This window comes from Diorhabda carinulata, chromosome 1, assembly GCF_026250575.1.
Source record: "Diorhabda carinulata isolate Delta chromosome 1, icDioCari1.1, whole genome shotgun sequence".
NCBI classification, from domain to species: Eukaryota; Metazoa; Arthropoda; class Insecta; order Coleoptera; family Chrysomelidae; genus Diorhabda; species Diorhabda carinulata.
Genome location: NC_079460.1, coordinates 8,196,941 through 8,221,147, shown reverse-complemented (window position 1 = coordinate 8,221,147; position 24,207 = coordinate 8,196,941).

Below are 24,207 nucleotides of genomic sequence, written 5' to 3'. Positions count from 1 at the left end.
GCTAATGTTTTGTAATGCCTACCGCCGCATTGCACTCAATATTTGCAATCTCTCCACAGAGCTTTTTTGAGTTTCTCATAACCTTTTACTATCAAGCTTATAAATAATGGATGCACAGTCACCCTGGAAGAAAAATAGAACGGCTCCAATTTAGTGAACTTTCAACGAGAAGCTGGAGAAAGTCAGGGGCCGCGGTTACTGCAATCTTCGATTTCACAGCCACTAGAATATTTCCTTGGAGCGCCCATACTATACCCTATCCTGCTTTCTCTGTTTCTGATCACAGATGAAGTGCCATGCATATATTGAACCTCGATGTTCAATTCTAGTAGAACCTACTTCTTTTACATATTTGACACCAGGAAAACTCTTAGAACAGATTAAACCCTTACCGAAACTAGTCATTTCTGAAAAAATACGAGCAAAATCTATAGCTACCCTATTAATTTCGACATATTACGAGTGTAAAAGATAGATCAGCAAAGAAAACCAAACAGCTAAAAGATACGGCCTAGAAAAAAGATTCCAGTAAAAATAACTTTTCGAAAAAGAAAGCGCTTCCCTTCCAAGTTCAATGAGCATTATAATAAAGACGTCCAATACGAAAAAGCTGATTTTCTTTCTAAAGTGGATGAAATCTAATATTCAGGAAGAGGAGATTGCTTAAGATACCCAATGTGGGTTCACAAAAATTGCTCATATTTTCCAATCACTTGTCAATATTCTTGTAAAACAGCATTAAATGAGAATAAAAATTTAACCCAATACCATTTCAAGCCTTTTTCGAACAAGTAAAACACCGGAATCACTAACGAAGTGCTCAATAAATTTAAGAATGATTAGTCTATTATTTACGAAATATATTCCAGTTTGAAAAATGTTTCCAACCAAAGTGGTTGATCGTTGTTTTTATGGAGTTAGTAGGGATCAGAATTTATTTACTCTATTTATATCGGTACTCTAATGGTTTGTGTTATTTTTCTAATGCATCTCACTGTAAACATTTTACCAAGTATTGATATCATTAATTTACAACGGTTTTAATAGAAGTATTAAAATCACCTTTAAAAATAAACGATTTTGGCACGAATGTGATTTTATTTATTTATCATTTTAAAAATATTTTATCAACTGAACCGATTAAATCTATTTTTGTATATCAAAATCTTCAGTTTTTTCACTTATTCACTCTAAATAAAACAACTTGATACAATCTTTAGACTCTTTTATTGATTAAACACCTTAAAAACAGTGTAAATTAGCTATATAATCAAAGTAATTAAGCTTTTAATACCGGTTTATTTGAATAACTGTATGTAAAACTGTAAGTTTAACAAAATTCCTGAATCTTCTTTAACCTGTCTTTGAAGAAAAATACAGACACCAAAATTAGTGCATTTATGTATTGATTTCTCAATGGAAACATTCAAATTACAAAACCCAGATGCGATAAATAATTCATTTATTTATTATATAGGCGGATCGGATATTCTAAAATCAAAATACTGTGGAATTTAATTCATATGAACAAGCTCATAACTATGATAATTTCAATGTGGACCAGTTAGATAAAAATAAGGTAGGTGTACGGAAAATTTTTATCTATCGAGCTGAATGCTGGTCGTCCGAATGAAATATGTATAAAATATGTAAATATATGTAAAACACAAGCATAGACACATTTAAAATAAATAAAATTTGATCTTCAGTGAAATTACTTTCTAGTACAAAATTGTTAAGATTACATTAAATGTGATACTATGAGAAATACGAATAAAACTAATGAAAAAAGTACATTTTTTCGCTAATACAAAAAAAACCATATCATAAATTTCGATATCTTAGAGACATTATGAAAGGTTCTCCAAACAATACCAAACTGCTGTAATATACGGAATTTTTAAAGCATAAAAATAATATAAATTATGCACTATCTATGTGTGTTCGAATATGTGATAATCCGATTCTCATAGGCACTTTGAACATTCCAGAATATTCAATAACTGTGTAATGCAAGTACAAGTTACAGGGCTGACGATTACTATGATTCCAACTTTGACCACATATTTTCAAACTCTGGTTGCCTTCTCATCTTCACAGGATAGACGTACATTCCAACAAGTTACACTGTAGCTTCTTCTTTCTATATAGCAAGACCTTAAGAGGTGTCTTATCAACCGTAACTTGAGGGCCTGCTGCTAACACCAAGTCTACATTATGTTCTTCACTTCACTACAGAATAGAACCTTCTAGGTGTCTGATCTGGAGAGTTTTATACTTGCTGCTTTTGTTGGAAATGACGTGGCATCTTCTCCATTCCATATTAATTCTGGGATGGTCAACTTAATCGCTTCTAAATAGACTAGAGCAACAACGTTCAGTAGAACTCATATAGTGACATTCCACACAGTTTTTACATATACAGCCTCCGGATATTTTCACTTCACTTTTGTAACATTCAGTTATCAATTTCCATCAACTTCCACTTCCACCGCTACAAAAAATCTAATTTCTCCTTCGAATATTCTCGTAGGTTCTTGAACAACATCAAAATATTCGATAATTGACAGCACAATAATTTAGGGAGAAGAATTACTTATCGAGCCTGTCTATCATATGTTTCTAGTAATTCCATTTTGACCCCTTAAATTCACTCAATAGGATCATAGACAAAACCACCGGTGAACTACCATCTGAAGAGTATCGGAGAAACTTCCTAAAGCTCTTGTCGTTTCTGCAAGGAACCAAATAAAACCGCCGAGCACCTCCTCGGTGAGTGAGGTACTATCCATAGACAAAGGCACATACGTTCAAGCTTTCTAAAGCTAGAAGAGGTAAGCCGTACAGCCCCCAGGCAGGATCTTGGCAAAGTCGTTGCTACTGGACTGGTTAACAGTTCGTAGTACGCAAAAGATCAATAGATCAAAGGGTTAGTAGATTCAAGGCCTTTACGCCTTAGCTAATATAATCTAGTCATGAATACGTATGGTTCCAGTTATTGGATCTGGTAGATTAGCTGCAATTTAATTCGAAAACAATGAAAACACATTTATTTTGAATAAATGGGATAAAAAGAAAAAAAATGCTCAAGAACATAGACGATAACCATCCCTCATAAAATAGGGTACAGGCAATTCACTACATACAAACAGATCGGTTCGTCTAGAAAAAGACGGTGCACCGCTGAGATAAAGCAATCCGGTAGTAATTACAGGCTCTAGACAAAAAAACTGTGGTCTTTAATTGCAAAAACCAAACTTGTACTCGGAAATTGTTTATGTATTTATATATGTAGAAAAGGTTAATGACCTAAATATTGAAAGACTATTACAAACTTTGGAAATCAATGATAGATTTATTCTTCATTTGTTGTTTGATTTAAACTTATTTGCTCTATTATCAACTTTTTTTCAATGGCTTGTTTTACTCCCTTTATGTCTTGTAATTTTGGTTCAAAATGTTAATATTATTTCTTCATAACCCTTCCCTCAATTAATTGAGTCTTAACTATATAATCATTACCATCATAACAATATTTTCTTTAACAATTCTTTTCAAAACTGTGTATTCATTATAATATTAATGAAGAAGAGAAACGCGATTTTGATCTACAGAATTTGACTTTCATATGCAATCTACTAGGTATTAGAAAATCATTCCTTTTTTCTAAAAGTATGTACATTAAAATTAATTAACAGACATTGATGTTTTCTATCTTCCCCAAAATAATTAGTTACGAATATATTATAGACATATCACGATTACCCTCCACAGTTTCATCTGAAAAAACAGAGATAAGTGTCAGAATGTGGCCAGGATCAGATTTCAAAAGAATATGTAAATTGAATGTTTGTCCTTAACTATTGTACAAACCCCACCATCTAGGGGTCCGAGACCACCCTTCAATTCTGTTTCAGAAATGACTCAATTCAATTGTTCTGTTTAATTTGAAAAATCACCCAAGACACTGGTACATTATCAGAAATTTCCATTCAATTTAATAAAAAGTTTGGAACTTATTATTATTTTATACAGAATGTGCATATAAAATAGACGAAACAAGATTGTTTTCAGTGAAATTATATACATGGACAGCCATTCATTTTTGCGTCAGGTTCAAACACGATAAAAACAAATATTTATATCATGGAATTTTATAATGAATATTCATTTTATAGTTTCCCTTGTCCCCAATGACATATTCTACTGAGTATTTATTAAATTCATAATTTATATTAAAACCCGCACCTTCGACATATTGAAAAATGAAGATGAATCTTATCTAGAATATCTCATAATAGATTAATAGAAGAATTTCCATCTTAAAGATCAAACCTGGGTTCGGAAGAAATTATAGATTTTGATTCAGTTCTGAACAAAATTCTGAAGAGCTCAATAAGAGAAGCAAGATCTACAAAATAGATTTCTTCTGAGAAATATAGATATTTGTTAAAAATCGAATAATTAAGCAAAATACCAAATTTATGATTGAGGTATTAGGAGGAATAATTATATATTTTTTATAAGTGATTAAAAACTAATGATTGATTAGTTTTAAATAGGTGGACCACATTTTTTAATTGTAATTTGTTGAAATATCTAAATAGTAGTCTGGAAGCCTGATTGTTTTCTACTTATGGTAGTGTTATTGTAGAAATTAGATAGTATATCATTCCCGTATTCCTCAATTCGTCGCAAGGTTAATTTGAATGTGGCTACAAAATGTAGCTCACAAAATTTGGAAGTATTATTTAAAAAAAAACAATAAAAAATTATCCTTCTATGCTTTAAATGCTAATAATCATTTGTGGTTAATACCAAGTAATGCATTTTCAAACCATATAGAACTTTTTTTAAACAACTATATAAAGATGTAGCTATGTTTGAAAAGGCTCAGTATTTGACAAATCAAGAAATTAAGCAATTTTTCATTTCTTCTCGAGATTTTTATCTTCACTGGCAGCGTGAAAAAGTATAAATATTTCTAGGTAAAGCGGTTAATTGTCGGCCATATATTAAATGCGCCAAGTGACAAAATTAGGGGCTGGAAAGTAGCCAGGTTAGTTTATCATCGATTGCATCTAACAACCCTACAAAACAGGGTGATATAGTGTCTTAAATGTTAATTTGACAGTCTACGAAAATATAACAGCTTTTATAGAATAACAAATCATTTTGTAGAAGAGTATCTTAGTGAGGTAGTAAGATAAAGTAGGATGATTCAATGATTTATTCACAAGTCCAGTTAAATTTTGAATTATTTTAAATCAATAGCAGTGGAGTATCTCCAGACGGAATCAAGGGTTTCTGTATTCTATCTCTGTTCATTCAATGAAATAATATCATAACAAAACAGAAACTTTTAGATTTTGATATTGATAATATTTACAGATTGAGTTGCTTCGATATTGAGCAATAATTTAATACGAATCCTTAGAAAGCAATCTAGTCTTTTGCATCAAGGGCACTTTTAAGAAGCATTAGTTTCATTATCTGACATCATTACGGCGCACTGTCTATTTAAATTAACGTTTGATCATTATAGTTTTCATGTAACACTTCTTTGAATTCTTTACTTTTCAAATACAGCTCTATTCTAGTATGGGCAGAGAAGTTGTTATGAAATATATACAAATCGGTTGAAATCTATATGAAAATTTCTGTTGCATTCGAAACTATAAGCTAAAACTATGTTCGGACCAGTGTGGTATGTTACAATAACGGAGGAATAGTTGAAATTATAGCCAACACAAAATTAGCACCTGGATCTATTTTTCTAGTAAATAATCATATAATACATAATAAATAGAACTGATTTCCAGGTATGAGTCAGTTGACATTAGCTAGAGAATGATTTAAATACAAATAGAACCTTCATTGAAGAAAAAAAAAACCAGAAAAAACACTGTTCCCTCGGTGGTTTATTGAGTTCCTGAAGAAAAGTCTTGTTTTATGCGATTTAGCTCCAGTTAATCTCACGAAATTTTTCAGTTTATCATCCTACCCTTATTTTGTTCTATGTTTTCCCTATTTTCTGCCGTTTTCATTTGAAACAAAAAAACTTTACTGACATACTTTAAATTATAATGATTTTCTGGATAAGTATCCAGTCAGAGACATACATAACATATTAGAAGATATCGTCATTATACATATAAACTAATATATTCTATATATTTGTTCGATCAACATAATTAGTTATAGTATTACAAAGTCATTGTCAGCTATATTATGAGTGGTTTTTTTATTGGGAACGTGGCAATGAAGCACCAAAGTGGGCTAACTTTAATATATTTCCCGAGCTTTCGAATACTTATGTATTCATCGTCTGGGGAATAATTAATTAAGATTTTTGATATCATTAATGATTGTAAAAATTCCAAATATTCAAATTGAATATTGAATTTTGAATTCTATGAGCTTAAAAATGTTTACAAGCATTAATAATATCAAAAATCGCCGGAAATCTTAATTAATTATTTCCCAGACGATGAATATATAAGTATTCGAAAGCTCGGAAAATATATTGAAGTTAGTCCACTTTGGTGTTTCATTACCACGTTCCCAATAAAAAACCGTACATATATATATATATATATATATATATATATATATATATATATATATATACATATATATAAATATATGTACATACGTGTATAAATGTTCTTGATTTTAGGTCTCTTCTGTTTTAAAATTAGTTTTTTTAATAATTTTTGGAAGATAAAATTTCGTTTCGACTTTTCTTTATCAAAATATGATATTTACATGCATTTATATACCATAGTGAATCACTACTTTAAATTTGGAAGAACAAATAAATGTGTTTCCACTTCAATGATTAATCATTGGAAAATTTTCAAATAAATCACACAGGATACATCAAAAACCTTCAACCTCATTCCATTAATTCATACTTCACACATGCACAACAGTTGATGACTTTATACAAACGTGACAATTATTTTAGTGACCGAATTAAAATGACCATCATTCATAAATGATGAGTGAAACTAACTCTGTCTCTGATTATAATCATTAATTATTATTAATGCTTAGTTTACTACGGTTACGGTTGTCTTAATTTCCCAAATGAAGTGTCCAGAACGCCGTTCAACATTTTGATTAACACCCTTGATAGTATTTTCTTATTTTTTGACAAGGTGTTTTCTTGTTATCATAAGATAACTTTAGGACCATAAAGTATTGAACGTATGTTATAGTATTCTATAAACATATCAATTCTATGAATCTAATAGTGACATTTAGTTTCTTCTTTATTACACTTATTTCCTTCCGAATCCATATTTTTGGAATATCTATATGTAATTCCTTTATTTTCTATTCTATATCTGATGTTGAATTTCATAAATTCACTTTCAAATCATTTTACAATGCATTTGCATTCGTATTTATAATTTTCCATTTTTCATATAGAAATAAATATAAGTCACCATGTTTTTATCAGATTCATTCCTATTTATGTGTTTCATACAGTGCCTTCTTTGTTTGGCATATATTCATAAGGGGTGTCTCCTAGATAATGTCGGTTTAGATCGTTCATTTCACCCCAATTTCAGCAAGCTCTTTGCGGCCTTGGTAAATCCATTCTTTGGACAAAATGCAAAAAATAATCGCACTGCAATTTCCATATTTCCTTTGTATCCAAATTGTTTTCCACGCAAAAATTTCGCCATGGATTGTTGTAAAGAGCCTGCTTTCGGTTAACTAAACCTGAATATTTCTCCTCTCTTTAGAATGTCCAAAGGAGTCCTATAATAGACGACTGTTAGCAGGTACCAAAGTTAGGATTTTGATATAGATCTTAATCAATATTTTTATTGTGAAAAATACCTTTATTGTTGAACTTCTTAAGAGAGAGCATCTTCTAGTATTCTATGTAACGTCACTGGAGATGCTGACGGTGGTTTAAAGAAAATGGGAATATACATTCAAAATTCGAAACGTTCCGCTATTTAAACAGAATTTGAATCTGATATAGCACGGAAAAGAATTTATTTCTATTAGGCGCTCAATAATATATCATTTTGCTTTATGTTTAATGACTTAAATATCCGATATCATGAGAAAAATACGATTTATTCATTTCTTTTTATTTATCTCTTCGTCACTATTCCTAAAAACAAAGCGCTTTTTTATATAATGTCTCTTCTGACTATTTTCTTGATTTATATTTGAAACGGTCGTTCGAGCACCCTAGTTTATTTGGAATCTAAGCAATTTATAAAAAAATTAAGAAAATTATTTTAATGGTACACTCTGTGATATCATATCAGCTCAAATTTTAATGAAACAATATTCCAATATTAACTAAACTGCACTTTTAAAATCAATTGAATAACGATAACGACATTTATCCAATCAATAAAATATTATTCTCATATTCTTCCTCTGCAAAATGAAAACATATGTTTTGATGTAAAAACCGTGTTCCTTGCAAGTATGTTTAGAGCAAGATAATCAGCCGAATTTCTGGTCAAAACTCAACAAACCATATAAAACACCCACAGATTACCTTTTTGAGGGACCGAAATACTTATTTTTAGTCTATAGAAAATGTGAGAAGAATTTAGCACCAGTCGTTTCCTAAAAATTCGCACAAAAAAATAATTGGTTTCTCTGTTAGCGTGAATGTATAATTTTGTCTTTAGTGCTGATTGCTGATAAAAGAAATTATTATGATTAATACAAATTATGCATTTACTCGAACTATAGTCGGTAAGTTTTCAGCAAATAATAGTCGAGTTGAGTTGAGTTCAATAAACAGTTTTAGAAGGACTTCTCAAGGGTTCACTTTATTGTACATCTGGTTTCCCAGAACTCAAGCATTTAGTTGTCAATGTTAATTACACTGAGCAGAAATTTAAATTACAATTACGCATGTCAAATTATCATCCTAACAAACTTGATTATTTCTTTTTCATAAATTTTCTGCCGAACTTGGCTAGAAAACTCTCTGGGTAGAAATCGTGGAATGACTAGCAATTTTCGATACACTTTTTAAAATTGTCAAGTAAAGTTTGCCGTGTGGATTTTTGATTAGGTCTTAGTTTCAGTACTTAACTAAAGATAAGACCGATATTTTTTATTAAAATCGTCAACCTATTTACACGTGGAAAAGCGACCCGTACGAGTATCATCTCGTCTCCTTGTAAAACTTGACGCTTAAACCATTCAAAACACGTACACACCAGATATTCATTGCGGTAGATTTCATTAAAAAATTATTAGCTTCAGTTTCGATCTTTTCAAGTGTGTCACAAATCGACAATCTCGTTATTCATAAGTCATACCTCGTACATCTCTTTACATGCTGTTTATTAGTTTTGAAAAGGTCTGAGGCTTACAAATATCATACTCGTATGATTGTATTTTCACAACATATCATGTACTAGAATTGATATAACCACATTCAATGAATAATTAACTTTGAAAATATTAAATATATGTCTTTAACTCTAGGGATAGATGACATTATCCGTCTATATCATGTCCCCGAGAATGTTTAGTAGTTCAAAGTTGACGTTAAAAATACTTGACAATCTACAGGGTAGTTGAGTTGTCTATGTTTCAAAATAAAGACCTAATGAAAAAAGATTTTGGTCGACTGGACAAAAAATTTTTCAGAGCAGACAAATTTCGTTATCAAAGAAAGTTCGCAGTATTTTATAGCAAATTCACGATATGTAAAACAGAAACAACGTGTGAGGCCACGAAATAATGAGCAGTCAATATTAATTGAAAATGTAGCTGCGATACTCACATCCAACCTTATCATAAAATCGTTATAAATAACTTAACAGGAGCATTTCAAAATTCGATAGAGTGAATCCGGAAATAACTATAATTAAAAATATATTTTATTGTAATTTGTTTTATTGCTTTGAATCGTTTGATTTATGATCTACAAAAATATTCCTTGATATTATTTGTTTACCTCCTCTTTGTTTTTATCGAGCTTTCTCATAAACTCTAAACTCACCGATTTCCCCAATTTTTCTATTATATCTTTCTCGTGGATATTGTTATCGTGAGTGATTAAGATACTTTAAAAACCGCCATTAAATCTGAAAAAATTTGTATCTCAAATATGAATTCCTTCTCATAATAAGCAGCACAATTTAGAACAAGCTTTGTCTATATTACCTTTGAAATTTCTTGTAACTCGTTTCCCAACCCTTATGACAATCTATGGGCTTTTGTTATCCGAAACTTCAGCACTTATTGTTCGAAACAGGCACTGATGTAGGCGTTTCGTTGTCTTCTCAACATTACTGTAAATTAATTAAATGAACAAATACAAACATTCTTTATTCATAGCACTAATATTAATTGAACGGCTTGGCTTCAAAGTAAACTCTGTGTCAAGTTACAGGGCGTGATAGTTGGTTAGTAAAGATTCATATATTATTCATATACAGGGCATTTTGGAAATTTAATTTTATAGTTAGAATGATTGGAAACTTATCGTATTTCGTCTTTTTATAAATTATATTAGATTTATTACGAAACGTAGCGGGATATGCTTATCATTCTCTCAACTTATAAAATATTTACATAATTTTAGCCCAATAAAGACGTTTCTTTTGAAACATATGACACCACAGCTAACGAACAAAAGATAAATAGATAGATAGATATGCGTTTATTGACCTGTTCTGGCAAATATTAAAAAACAATTCTAGTACTTGGAATGCTATATAGAATATTCAGATTTGAATAGATTCCAATAAACTATTAGAGTATGTAATTAAAATTTTGATATTTGATTTTGATGTGACGCTTAAATCAATCGATGAATATGATTTCAGTTAATATTTGGTAATTTAATATCATTCATTCTAAGGTTTACAGTAATTATCACAATTATAAAATGATAATACGAATAAACAAACACATGTGGTGATCGGTTACCATAAACCATAAGCTATAGCTATTGGAATTTCATTTGGTTTGGGTTATGAAATTAAACACTTCAATAGTTGTTGTTGAATGTTTCATATATTAGAAAAAACTTAATTTCAAAAAGAATATTTCTCAGGCTACAGTTTACGGAAAGGTTCCCGTACATATCTTTACTACATAGTCTTAAACATCTAGAAATTTTAAGTATACAATCATAAAACAATGCTTCATGAATTCTTGGCAATAATCTTGAAAAGAATGTTGAGAAGTGTTGTAATATGTCATAAGACTTTATTTATTTGTTTTGTAGTGTTTTAGCCACCCCAATAACATGTTGCTCTCTACGCCGGTGCCTTTTCCTTCTACAGACGCCATGCGCTCAGAAACAATCTCGATTCGTAGCTGAATAAGATATTATGCTAGTCTGCTTCCCAGTGCTGCAATTCTTTGTATCAATCACATCAACCCAAACGTTGACGACAGTGTAGCTCAAAGGCGACGATATAGTATACGTATAATAAATGACAGATTCACCTTCTCCAAACCAGAGGACGCTAATTTGACGCTCATTTTTACACTTCGGTTGACCAGTTGACCTCCTTCATGTTCCTTTATCTTACCCTAAGCCACTAATTTACCCCCGTCAAAATTATAGCAATAATTCTGACATCTTTGAACTTAAGGTATTTTATTGTGCTTGATACTAGAAGATGACCTCACAATAACTAACAATATGATTTTCGTAAACAGAATTCTTCAGGATTTAATTCGTTTTGTGAATATGGTTACAGATAAGAAGTCGATATTCTCTGCTCTAAATATGGTCATAATTTTGCAAAAAAAATCTAATTCATGAATTCTCTTTTTGATTCTTCTTGACACTTCTAATATATATGATAATTTGGGGAAAAATGATATTTTCAAAATTGTTCAACACATCTGAATCTCTCTTAAAAATATTCTCTAAAATCGCCTGTATACGGAGTTATGTCACTATGGTATTTCACTTAGCCTTGGCTTATATACGCTGAATACGGATTACACTAAAATCAAGCATTCGAAATCGAATAAAAATGGTTTGTTATGGTACACAACAAAGCGATACACGCCGAGATCCTCTTCATGAAATGATCTGGCAATTTGTAACGTGATATTGTAGTGTTTTCGCTTTAAAAATGGACGTTTCGGGAAATTATAATAAGATTCTCATCACTAAGTAAATTATGGAAGTCATGTTAGTAATGCATCATAATATTCAAAAAATCTCACAGAGTTATGAAAATTACGCAAAGCTCTCTCTCTCTGATATGTCTGTTAGCTATTAAAAGGAGATTTGTACAATAACTACCCTCAATATCAACAGATATAACAACTTAGTTGACATAATTGTAATTGTCAAAAAATAGTAATATGTACAATTCTTAATTTCTGTCATTCTCTAGATAATGGTAGATATTTTTATCACTATTTCATAATATATTCTTTCATTCAAGTTTAGATTTCAACATATGTATGAAGTTCCCGTTAACATCCGTTTGACTTTTCCTTTATTTTAATGATACCTAAAAACACTTTTCAGCATTTTATATAATCTTAAACAGTGTTTCACTGTTGTTTGAAATTGTTTCAATGTTACTTGAACTTCTAAAACTAGTTTTATTTCATACGTTCACAATTTACGAGTCCGTTGGTTAAAGAGTAATCTGAAAGAAATTTTACTATATATATATATATATATATATATATATATATATATATATATATATATATATTTAAGATAACATTGCTAGAATAAAATTTATTCAATTCAAATATGCTTGAACATACGAAGATTTCTACGAAATTAGTAAGTGAAATTAGATTCATTAGCATATGATAACATATTCACATACCTAAAGTATTTTTCATTAATCTAGAATGATATTTTGGTTGTATAATATATCGCTACATGAGCCTTAGAAGTGGAGTATAATTACATAGATTATTTTGGAAGAATTTGTGGATATTCATAATCAAATAATTGTTATCAAAGAAAATGAGAGTAGTTAAAATAAACAATTAGAAAAATAGTTACAATATTGGAACGAAAAATATAAAATTTGATACTAAATATTTGATCACAACAACTGATGTGACAGTCCTATTGCCTTCTTACTCAAAAATGAATGAGGAGTATAAACTCAAAATTATTAGTTTTTGGTGTGAAATAAAACGGAGAAAACGTTCGGGTATTTGGCGAAATAATTCTAGACTTTGCATTAAGACAATGTTATATTTTGTTCGTAATCTATTCTGGTTGGAAAGTATGATATAATAGAATGAAACTTCATTTGTTAATGGAACAACGTTAACGTATTAATGTTTATACTGTGCTTCTGTGATCAGAAATTTATATTTAGTTACGTATAGGTTAAATATTCGCATGAAATAATTAAACCAAATCAAAACAATTCATTCTTTATATAGAGAATTGACACTAATTTAGTTTAACAAATAAGTTTTAATTGATCATGATTTTGGATTTGAGCATCATCAATTTTTATTCCATTTAATTAGTACCTACCTATATTACAAAGATTAATCAGCAATTCTTTTCAAATAAAATCTTAAAACTCGAGTGCTATACCAAGTTTGACCCACTCAGTTTTGTTCGTTCATCTTTCGTGCTTCATTACATAATATATTGTCTCATCTTTACCATATTTACTCCTAGCAATCTCTGTATGTCGCTGTTTCTTACTTTCTTACCTTACAGCATTGACAATAAGCAATACCTTGTTCTGGTATCTGTGCATAGTTTTAAGATATCTTGTCATATAGGTACCGTATGGCAACTCATGCTTTAAAACTTTTTAGTATATCAACAGTTTGCTTTAAGTTGGTAGCTTAGAGTTTCTATTTAAAAGTCACTAATATATAACTTTAGTTGTTTAAGCCTATAATCAAATTCTCAAAGCACTTTATCGAAAGCTTGATCACGTTCAAACATACCGATACAAATTGTTTCTTTGTATTCAGAATATTTTTTAGTTGACTTGATCACGAACGAATTCAAGATAATTTTCGAATCTTCAAAAGTATTTTTTTCAGTTTTTGGTAAAGTGATTCACCAGGTTCAAGGGTAATTATGATCTATGCTAATTTTCCAAAGATGGTTACATTTTTAAGTCTAAAAATAACATTGGATGAATACGCTACTTTGACTTTGCTGTGCTATTATTATATTCGCTCTCATTTATTCTTTTTGGTACTTTTTACGTTCCTAGTTCTATCAATTTGGTTGTTGATCAGTTCTGATGGAATTTCTGCTGTTTATTTTCTATTAGGTTGGAATATATTTTTTAAATGGTGGGCATATAATGGAGGTTGCTTCTAGCCCTTGTTACAATTTCGTTCCTAACGGTGGCCAATAATAATTGCCAATTTTAATAACATCTATAAAAATATTATTGATAAAATGTTTCCAATATTGAAAAATAAATAGACAAATAATATAAGCTAATAGAATTTTTTCTATAGCTGATTGTCATCGGTTAAAAAAAGCTTATAAAAAATCCATGTTAAATCAGTAGGATATCTTGATTTCATTTGTGTTCATGCGTAGAATAGAGATAAATAAAGATGCTGTTTAGGTAGTTAAACTTTACGACTTACCCCTATTGTGCGGCCTGTTACAAGATGTGTAAACCGACGATTTTTCTTCTTCTCCACCAACAACCCTTACTTTCTGCTTGTCTTAAAAAAAGGTGTGGCTGGAATTCATTATACTGTTTTAAAGAATATACGCATCCAACCCCAATCAAAATTAATTATTCACATAAATTCATTGCCCCAGGACTGGAATCATCTTTTTTAAGTACTTTGCGATGTAAAAGGGAGGAAAGACTTCGTTTCTATGAAATCAGATGTTCAAACCAATGAAATATTTGACAATGTTTGTAAATAAGAACTAGTTAACAGTGATCCAACAATGTGCCTATGATAGATTCATCACCAATGGATATCGGGTAAACCATAAAACCTACAAATAAACTTTTGGTTTTATTTTCATTACAGTTTACGATGATCCTTTCTTATTTTCAGCTAATTTTTTGCTAAGACGCGTGCTTTACATCTGTATCTAGCCTATTGTTTCTATGGTTCAATTTATTCTATTTAAAGACTGGTATTCGTCTCCAAACAATCTAAAATTTATCCTCTTTAAAGCCTAAAATAGTCGATACCGATAATTCTGCACAATTAATATATCTAACCCACCTCCACTCTTTCCTATTTTCAAATTCAATCACTAGCTGAACTGTCTAAACTATATCCGCTATTTATTATCACTCACAGCTTATTATGTAAGAAGGAAAGAACTTTATTGCCATCATAAAAAATAACATAACATAACTATAATGAAAAAAGTTTTTATTTGAATAAAAACAATGAAAAATAAACAAGATGGCAAATACCTATAGCAGAGCAACGAACGAGGAAGGGATTAAGTAGAGGGGGTAATGCAAATGAAATTAGAATAGAAACAGAACTGAAAGGCCAGCAAAACCAGCAAAATAAAATTTCCAGAAGGTAACCTTTCATCTGTTTTAGTGTTATTGCCTTATTTGCTTAATTCGAAGGTACTTTTCTATCTCCATAAAAAAGGTTTAAATGAGATGTTTCTATAGTTTTCTGCAAACTTATTCCATATTTGAACCGAGGAATATAAAAATTTTATAAATATTAAAACTAGATTTTTGAAAGCTAGTTTTGTGTTGTTAAGGTACTCTATGAAAGTTATTATCTATAGTATTTTTAGGATAGTTTAGCGTATAGGATAAATAAAATAAATAAGTAGATTGGCCGCTTTTTATTATTTCATGAAAAAACCAAACACGTGTCGCTCCCTGGGATTCTTCATGTTTAGAATTAAATTTATGTGGGGAGTTTGTCATTTTTAAATGTAGCCGGAAACTGCAACAGTTGTATACATATTATTATATATTTGAAACTAATTGATATTATTGATTATATAAAATTTTAAATTAGTGATTTGTGCATCACGAAAAAGCAAAATTATTGTTATCGTTTATAATAAGCAAATAGTGAAAATGAATATTCACATATTAAAATAATTAATTTAAATTCTTTACTTGGTAAATTGTAATAAAAAATAGACAATTTAGCATAATAAGACCTTTTAAACAAGCTTTAATTCTATCGAAATTCTTGCATTAAGTTTAGATCTCTTTTAGCCTTCTACGTTAGATGCTCATTGAAGGATTTCTTAGCCTTTTCCACCTTTTGATGAGAGAAAGTTCTTAGTAGATCGGTTACTTCGCGAGTGAATATCCTTTACGCTTTATTTCCATATTATGGTAAATATTTGTTTTTTTTTTTTGAAAAATTAACCTAAATTCTAAGAGGAAACTCCACGCAGATCCTAGTTAACTGATATTCATCTTTCATCGTTAAAATGCGGAAGTTGCTATACGGTTGAGAGTTTTAACACGTTGTAAAATGAGTTTTATTTTCTTAATCGGAAAATATTTCACTATATTTAAAAACTCGTTTTTCTTGATAGATTATCAACATTCTGAATATTATTAAAACTCATCGTTTGCTATTAAGAACAGTTAACCCAATAATAATTACCTGAACAGTGAACTTGGACTGTGTATAATTTTTAATTAAATGTTGTCCTCGTTTGTTTCAAATGTTTACTCAAGCATCCGCTCTCCTTAGCAAGATTATTTCATAGAGTACTTTAATGATAGTCCTACCCTGATTAAATAGCCGATAAGCTTATTTTGGGTTGCCTTAATGTTTAATCAACTGATTATTTAATGTTTTAAATTTAAGTGTCTGTCAGTTATTGTTGTACACTCTTGTTATCTTAGCGTATTAATTAATGATCTTTTGAGAATAATTTCTTTCACCAAAAACTGAACATCTTTGAACTGAATGCATTGTACGGGGCGTGGAAATTAATTTATTAAACATCATTCAAGCGGTAGACCATTATGTTAATAATTTAAGTATTGAATTGTTAAATAATAATAGCCAATTACAATTACACTTCCATATCAGAAATGAATAATAACAAATTCCAAATATAAAACACTACATTTGCAGGAATTAGAACCTATAAGAAAACACTTTCATGTAAATGTAGGAGCAACTTGAAATTCTGTTCATTCAATCATGATCACTAAGTAACATACAATATTTTTCTTTCTCATCCTTCCCTTGATTTCTTTGGTGTACAGATGTATTCATTTTTTAAACGTAAACTGTTGTCTCAAAATAGCAAATGATATTGTTATGCAATTTCATAGTTTTGTAGTCCTCGAAAGCCCACCTGGCCAATATGACATAAAATGTTTAGACAAATTTAGACGAATACATCGGTTTTTATCAGAATAGTATCTTTCTGTAAAATTTTAGCCCAAAATAATAGACTACTAGAGAATGAGTAGCAGTAGCTTATAGTAGTTGATACGAGGTACGATATAATCTTCAAGAATGGTGTTTGATAGGTTCATGAATTTGATGCGATAAGATGTGTTATTATTTGCATATATGATTATCTTCATGATAAATACTTGCGAAAATCTAGTATATCTTCAGCAATGAGCAATTATTATCGAATGAAATACCTCAAATTTGAATAAAACATACTTTAACATGATTTTATCACAGGAAAAAATAATAAACAGGAAGCAATCACTTTATTCGATAATAAAACGTGTTCCATCATCGGAACCTCATTTAATCCTTTTGTTGTCTATAGGGTGATAATGGCTATCGAGCTATTCTTTGTTTTTCTGCTACTTATACTTTTATATTGGAATCTAGCACTGAAGAAGGGTTTGTTTGCTTTAAAACTTATACGCTGTGAACCTAAGTAAGTGATTATTCTAATCAATCTTCTCATCTTATGACAGTATGGTCATTTTAAAATTATTATCCAAAACGTCTGTGAATATCATAAGTGATTAAGTATTTATTTGGAGATATGTGATGAAAAATAAATGAATTCTCCATTCTGCATAAATTTCTACTAAATCCTCTTTTCTTACCTATAACCAGGTTCAAAATTCAATGAGTATATTTTAATCCGCGAAACTATTATCAGGTAAGATCAAGAACGAGATGTCCACAAAATAGACATGGGAGCAGAAATCTGTTGATATACGTTCTATTTATTGGGGAAGTGAACTTATTCAGCTAGCAATAAGTAATAAAACAAAAGTAGAAAAGAAAATAATTAGTAACTCACTTTAATTACTTCTTGTGAATGAATAGAATGGCTCTGAATGGCTCCTATTAATTTCATTTGTTATTATAGATGATAGAATTAATATTCTATAAATATTCTCCCACTTATATGTTGTACAACATACTTTTAAAACATGTCGGTCCGACTTTCATCTATATTGGCCAGCTGTTAATTTTATTCGATTATGAATTCAAAAACTAAGCATTAACAGTCACAACACTCCGTCATTCAACTTTACTAAAACATGTAAATTGATTGATTGGGTTTCGCTTCTTTACATCTAATGTAACTCTAATAATTCATTATAGGATTTAGAAATTATACCAATTTTTTTGGAAAATTTCAGCTATTATTGAAGAAGCATTTAAACTCATTAAAAATTAAGAAAATTGCGTCTATTTATTCAGATGCTGTTTTTAGTATGTTCTTGTTTTCTTTAAGTATTGATGTTTATATTTTGATATGGCCATGATCCAATTGAATGTTAGTATAGTCTATTAATCACTTATTCAACTATATCCATTATAAAATATAGGATTGCACATTAAATCAGACAAAATATGCAGTTAATGACTTAAAAATCAATATACCTAATATAGGCAAGAATACAGAAAGAATACAAGCATAGACAGTTTAATACGAGAATACAGATCATAATTACAAAGGTAGAACTCCGAAATTACTGCTATTAAGGTAACATCGCAGAGAAATCAATTAATTAATACTAAATGGGTGGTGACAATTATCGAAGAGTAGTAAATATTGATGTCATTCGAGAACAAAAATATGTGATCAACGAAAAAATCAAACAATACAAAAAGAGAAAAGGCAACAATGAAATATAATTTAGATCATATAGACAATCGTGGAACATCAAGACATCAAATTATTATTATTTTTTTTAGAATGCACAATATTTTAACTTTATGAATTGAACACTTCCGTGAAAAATATTATAAGAAATGTACGTTTCAAAATGTTATGTCTATTAAAGGAAGAGAGGCTCAGCAGCCGAAGACACGCAATGGAAGACTGAAAGCTGATAAAAACCATTCGATTACAGTTCATAGGATTTGAATAGTAAGATCAAAAAACCTGACTTGGTAAAAAAGAAATATATTTATATTTAGAATGCTTGCCTGCAATAAATATCGTAACAATATACTTAAACTGAATTTTTCAAACCAGTATTGGATTAACTATAGGTAAATCGCCCTGTATTATTAGGAATAGTAAAATGGCAAAAACAAAATCTAACTCATTTTTCAATTGTGTAACGGAGTATCATCTCTTTTGGAAAATCAAGCAGCCGTTGAAAATTACGCTATTTATTACTATACGGTCTTGTTATTACAGATGTTTACAGGAAACTAGAAAAAAGGAAATCGATGAAATATATAACATATGAAACGAAATGTGAGTGATTGACGAATTACGAAATGTGTTTTTATCAACAGAATTGGACATGAAGAATGTTTATGAATATTTTCAACAAACAGTCTGTAAAGAAAAGAAATATTCCTAAACTTCGTCGTGTTTTAATTTTTTGAATAAAAAATGTGCCGCATTAACCTTGAAAGGTACTAAGAGTACACGGACCTAATCATAATTGTTAGTGTACTTCACCAACTAAAAATAAAAAACCACATGTTTTTCAATCGTAACTTTCGGCAACACAGACTACAGAAATATAGTTCAATAATTACGCCTTATTATTTGCGTGGTAATCTAGTAGGTAAAAGCTGTCATTTAAAAACTTATTTGATTTTGATTTGTCATTTGCCAGGTCTCAATATTCATTGATAACTTGTTATAAGAATTGTCATGTACGCCCCTGAAATTACTCTAAATAGCTAACTCCAGTGTCGTGATACTTATTCCAACCCAGTCGCAAAAATTGTATCATTTTTTTTTATAACTCCTAGTGGAACTTCAATCAGCCTAGTTGGCAATAAGCGTTTGTTACGACTTGTAGAGTTCACTCCTGTGTGTTATCACCTTGAAATTATAATTCTAAATTACGTTCAATCTATTTCTTAGCTGAATGAATTTAGCCTATCATTGTTTGAGTCCTTTACACAGGTTGAATTATTTCGCACTTAAACAAGATATGGTTTCCTTGAATGATCCTAAGGGGATGTCATGCTGAATCACCCTGTTGAGAAAAAAGTAAGGCACATCAACGTTGGCACATAACACTGTTTATACTGGCGGTGCCCTTTAGCTGAATCCCCAAGTCGAAATGAGTTTAAGGATAGAATTGTGCAGTAGAGCCTTATACAGTTATCTACGGTTAATAACTCAATATATATGACTTTATTTTAGTCCCAGTATTTGCATTTTGGAAAGATTTTATATTGATCGATAGATCACCTTCATCATGGATATCAAAAATATCAATCAAAACTTGAATACGATAATTCACTGGGAAGATTGTTTTTTTTGTTTTCTGGTATAATACGTTATAGTGTTAAATAAGAATTCATTCGAGTGAACTTTAGCTTCGAAAAGCACAAATTTTTTGGGTTTTACTTGGTTGGTTGTTGATAAGTACTTTTAAGTTGGTGATCATCTTGAAAATCTACGGTTTTTTTTAAATAATAAAAAAATGCAAAACTCTACGATCAATAATTTCCAAGAAACAGCACTTTGCATTCTTACCTGGCCACCTTGTAGTGGGGTATTTCATCATATTTAACACAAGTGGGAGAACTCTTAAAATTTACAAATGTACCCATTAACATAAAAATTCCTTATTTAACTACCCCACAGTTTGACAAATACAAGCTCACTTTTCCCCAAGGAACATCCATTAAGTTCTTAACAAGCTATTTAAAGTTCTAATTTATCTTTCCCTCAGGTGAGTTGTGAATAGTATATGAAATGAGTATCTATAAATACAATATTAGAATAATAATAGAACAAAGAATCTCCAAAGGTATTAAAATTAAGCAGCTTAAACAGCAGCTTTACATATTTGTAAAATTATTATAATAATCTTGAGAGGTAATTGAATATTTCAAGAGAAAAAAACAAATACCGATAGAAGTGAACAAATTGAAACTTTATTATTTTTCAACCTAATGTAATATTTTGCAGAAATCAATCATATTGTTAAACCCAGCGTTCAGTTAAGGTCTACCGAAATTAAAGACTGAATTTGGTATTGAGAGTGCCGAACAGTTTTGTCTTGTTATCCAGATTGAATCAATCAATTTAACATCAAGTTATCTGCGTCCATCGTACGTCTGAGGAAATGTAATTACAGTAAAGTGTCGATTATTCAAAACTTCGGTTAACTGAAAGAAAAATAGAGATCAAAAATCCAAATTCAACTGGTTGAGTTTATGAATCAATCGCAAGTAGTTGAAGATTATGATAATGCAAATATTGGCAAAGATTGGCTTGAAAGTGACCTTGAATATGAAGTGATGACGGACGATGACAAAGTCCAAAAAAAAACAGTGATGAGGATGAAGAGGAGGATTATAACATCGAGGTCATTGATGTTATAAAGGCCCTTATCACAATCAAGCTTTGTAATGTAAAGAGATCGCAATGCTGTGGTTAGACCAGCAAGAAGAATGTGATTCAGATCAATCGCTGTCTTTAAAACGAATGCGAGGTTTTGTAGCAATAAAATTGATTTAGAGCTTGAAAAAAAATCTATTCTCACAAAAATTAACTAATCAATCAATTATCGTACTATTCCCGTCAATGACTGGTTATTCTTAGTTTTTTTTTTGGACAATCTATAGAACATACGAGTATTTGATATAAGGTTGAGTATATTAAAAATATAACATTGCCAGATACTTTAAAGGATCTTAGCGATAAAAAGTTTCACTCATCTGTAATCATATATTCAACTATTTTTTAGCACTATGTTTAAGTTACACAATATCCTATGATTATAATTTGATATTTTTTATGTGCAATTCTAATTGCATTCATGAGATTAACTTGAGATTAAGATTCACTTCTTATCATCTCCATTTACGCTTTTATATATAACAAAGTAACATATATTCTGGACATCCCCATATGTTGTAACCGGCAGTGATAAATATTTACCTCTTCTTAATGGAAAATAATTTTTAACTTGAATTCTCACGATGACAGTTACCTTGTTTCTATATTGTAATGACGATAATCACCTTGAATCTGGTGTCATTAATAGTAATGAACCGAAAAATTTTCCACAAATGGTATTAAGATGTTTCAAAAAAGGGAATGTCGTTCTAAAATCTTGCAGCTAACTTGAGTGGTGTATAAGCTATTTGCTTTTCAACAGTTTATTTTAGAGATAATCAACTGAAAAATTCTGCGTAGTTGTCATATTTTACGGTTGTCTCTCAATGAAATTGCAACATTGTGTATATTTCTTAATCTTTACCAGGAACATTTTAATATATGATATACTCTGAAGTAAATATTTTGTTACTAACAAATTTTCAAAACTATTCTGATATTGTTAATTCAACATATAAACTGAACGATTCATGAACGTCTAGTTTGAGATGTTCTAATGCTTTATGGTATATCTAATCATTCAGACCAACCACCTCCTGTTTCTCTTGAATTTTAGTGGAAAGTGGTTGATAACCCAGTCTTTGTTATTAAATCTTCAGCTTAATTGTTACTTTTTGGGAATTTTTTGAGATAAATTTTACAGGAGACCTAGCTATGAGTGGTGAAGGTGAGTTTATCGGATAATTTAATGGAATTTCCCATTTTCCCTAGTAATAATACTTCACTAAAGGCGGAAAATAGTACTGCTAGTAATATGCAAAATGAAGTGGACTCTTAAGTTAAACTACACCAATACTTAGATTTATACCAACAATATCAGAAGCAGATTATGGACAGTGTTAGATGTTGTTAAGTTTTGAAAACATATTTCAATAAATGTTGTGGATAACATTGTGAATCTATTAATGTGAAATCTATCTTCCCAAATCATCATAAGGACCTATAACGTTTTTTAAGATAACTGCTGGCTACGAACAGTACCAAACCAACTGCAAGTGATTTATTATGAAGTGTTAGTTATGAAATTTATTATTATTATATTTTTATATATTCACTATGCTACATTTGAATTAGCTATTTTTTGGTTCAAAGTTTTATTTAAAAATATATATTTTCCCAAAGTTTTACCATCGCCTCATTAATAAATAGTTTTGTTCAGGTTATTATTATACTGAATGATTTTATCTTATTAAAATTAGATTTGTCTATATTTCATTTGAATAAGAGTATTATTAATAGTTTTATCCTAATGAGATAACAAATAATAAATATCTAAATTTATTTTTTCATATTTCTCAAAATTTTATCTTTTATTGTACTATAGCTTGAAAATATTCCATTTTAAGGAAAATTATAAACATAAATTTGATTTAGTTCTAAGGTAGCGGTATAAACTATTTTCAAATAATTTAAATTACCCGCCATTAATAAAATTCAAATTTGCCAGTTTTTTTATGAAGGATCTCATATTAGTAGTTCAAGTTCAAGTTCAGAACCTCAGTAAACATTGTCGTGATCAATATAAATATAGGTGATAAATTTCTTTTGATTTTTAAAATGAGATCCCAATAAAATTGTTACGTACTGCCATCTACCAGTAGCAAGAGCTGTTTATACTATAGTCTTTTAAAGATATCTGCATCAATTCCTGAATAAGTCATCAAGTAAGTTATTTCAGTAGTTTCCACTACTTTCGAAAAGATGACGCAGCATCTTGTGAATAGATTTTTGTCATGAATACTGCACTAGTTATATCCCTATTCCGTTACATCTAAAAGGAAATATATTTGAAACCATTTTTTTAAAATATCTGCCGTGGTATATTTATGGCAGTTTAAACTCGAATCATTAAAACATTTGGCTGTTAACAACAACGCATTTGGAATCTTACTTCATTTCTATGCAGTATAAAGTATTGTGCTGCGTTATCCTCTATTTAACCATGCTTTTGTCTGGCGTTCTTTAGAGAAATTTAGTCAACATAATAT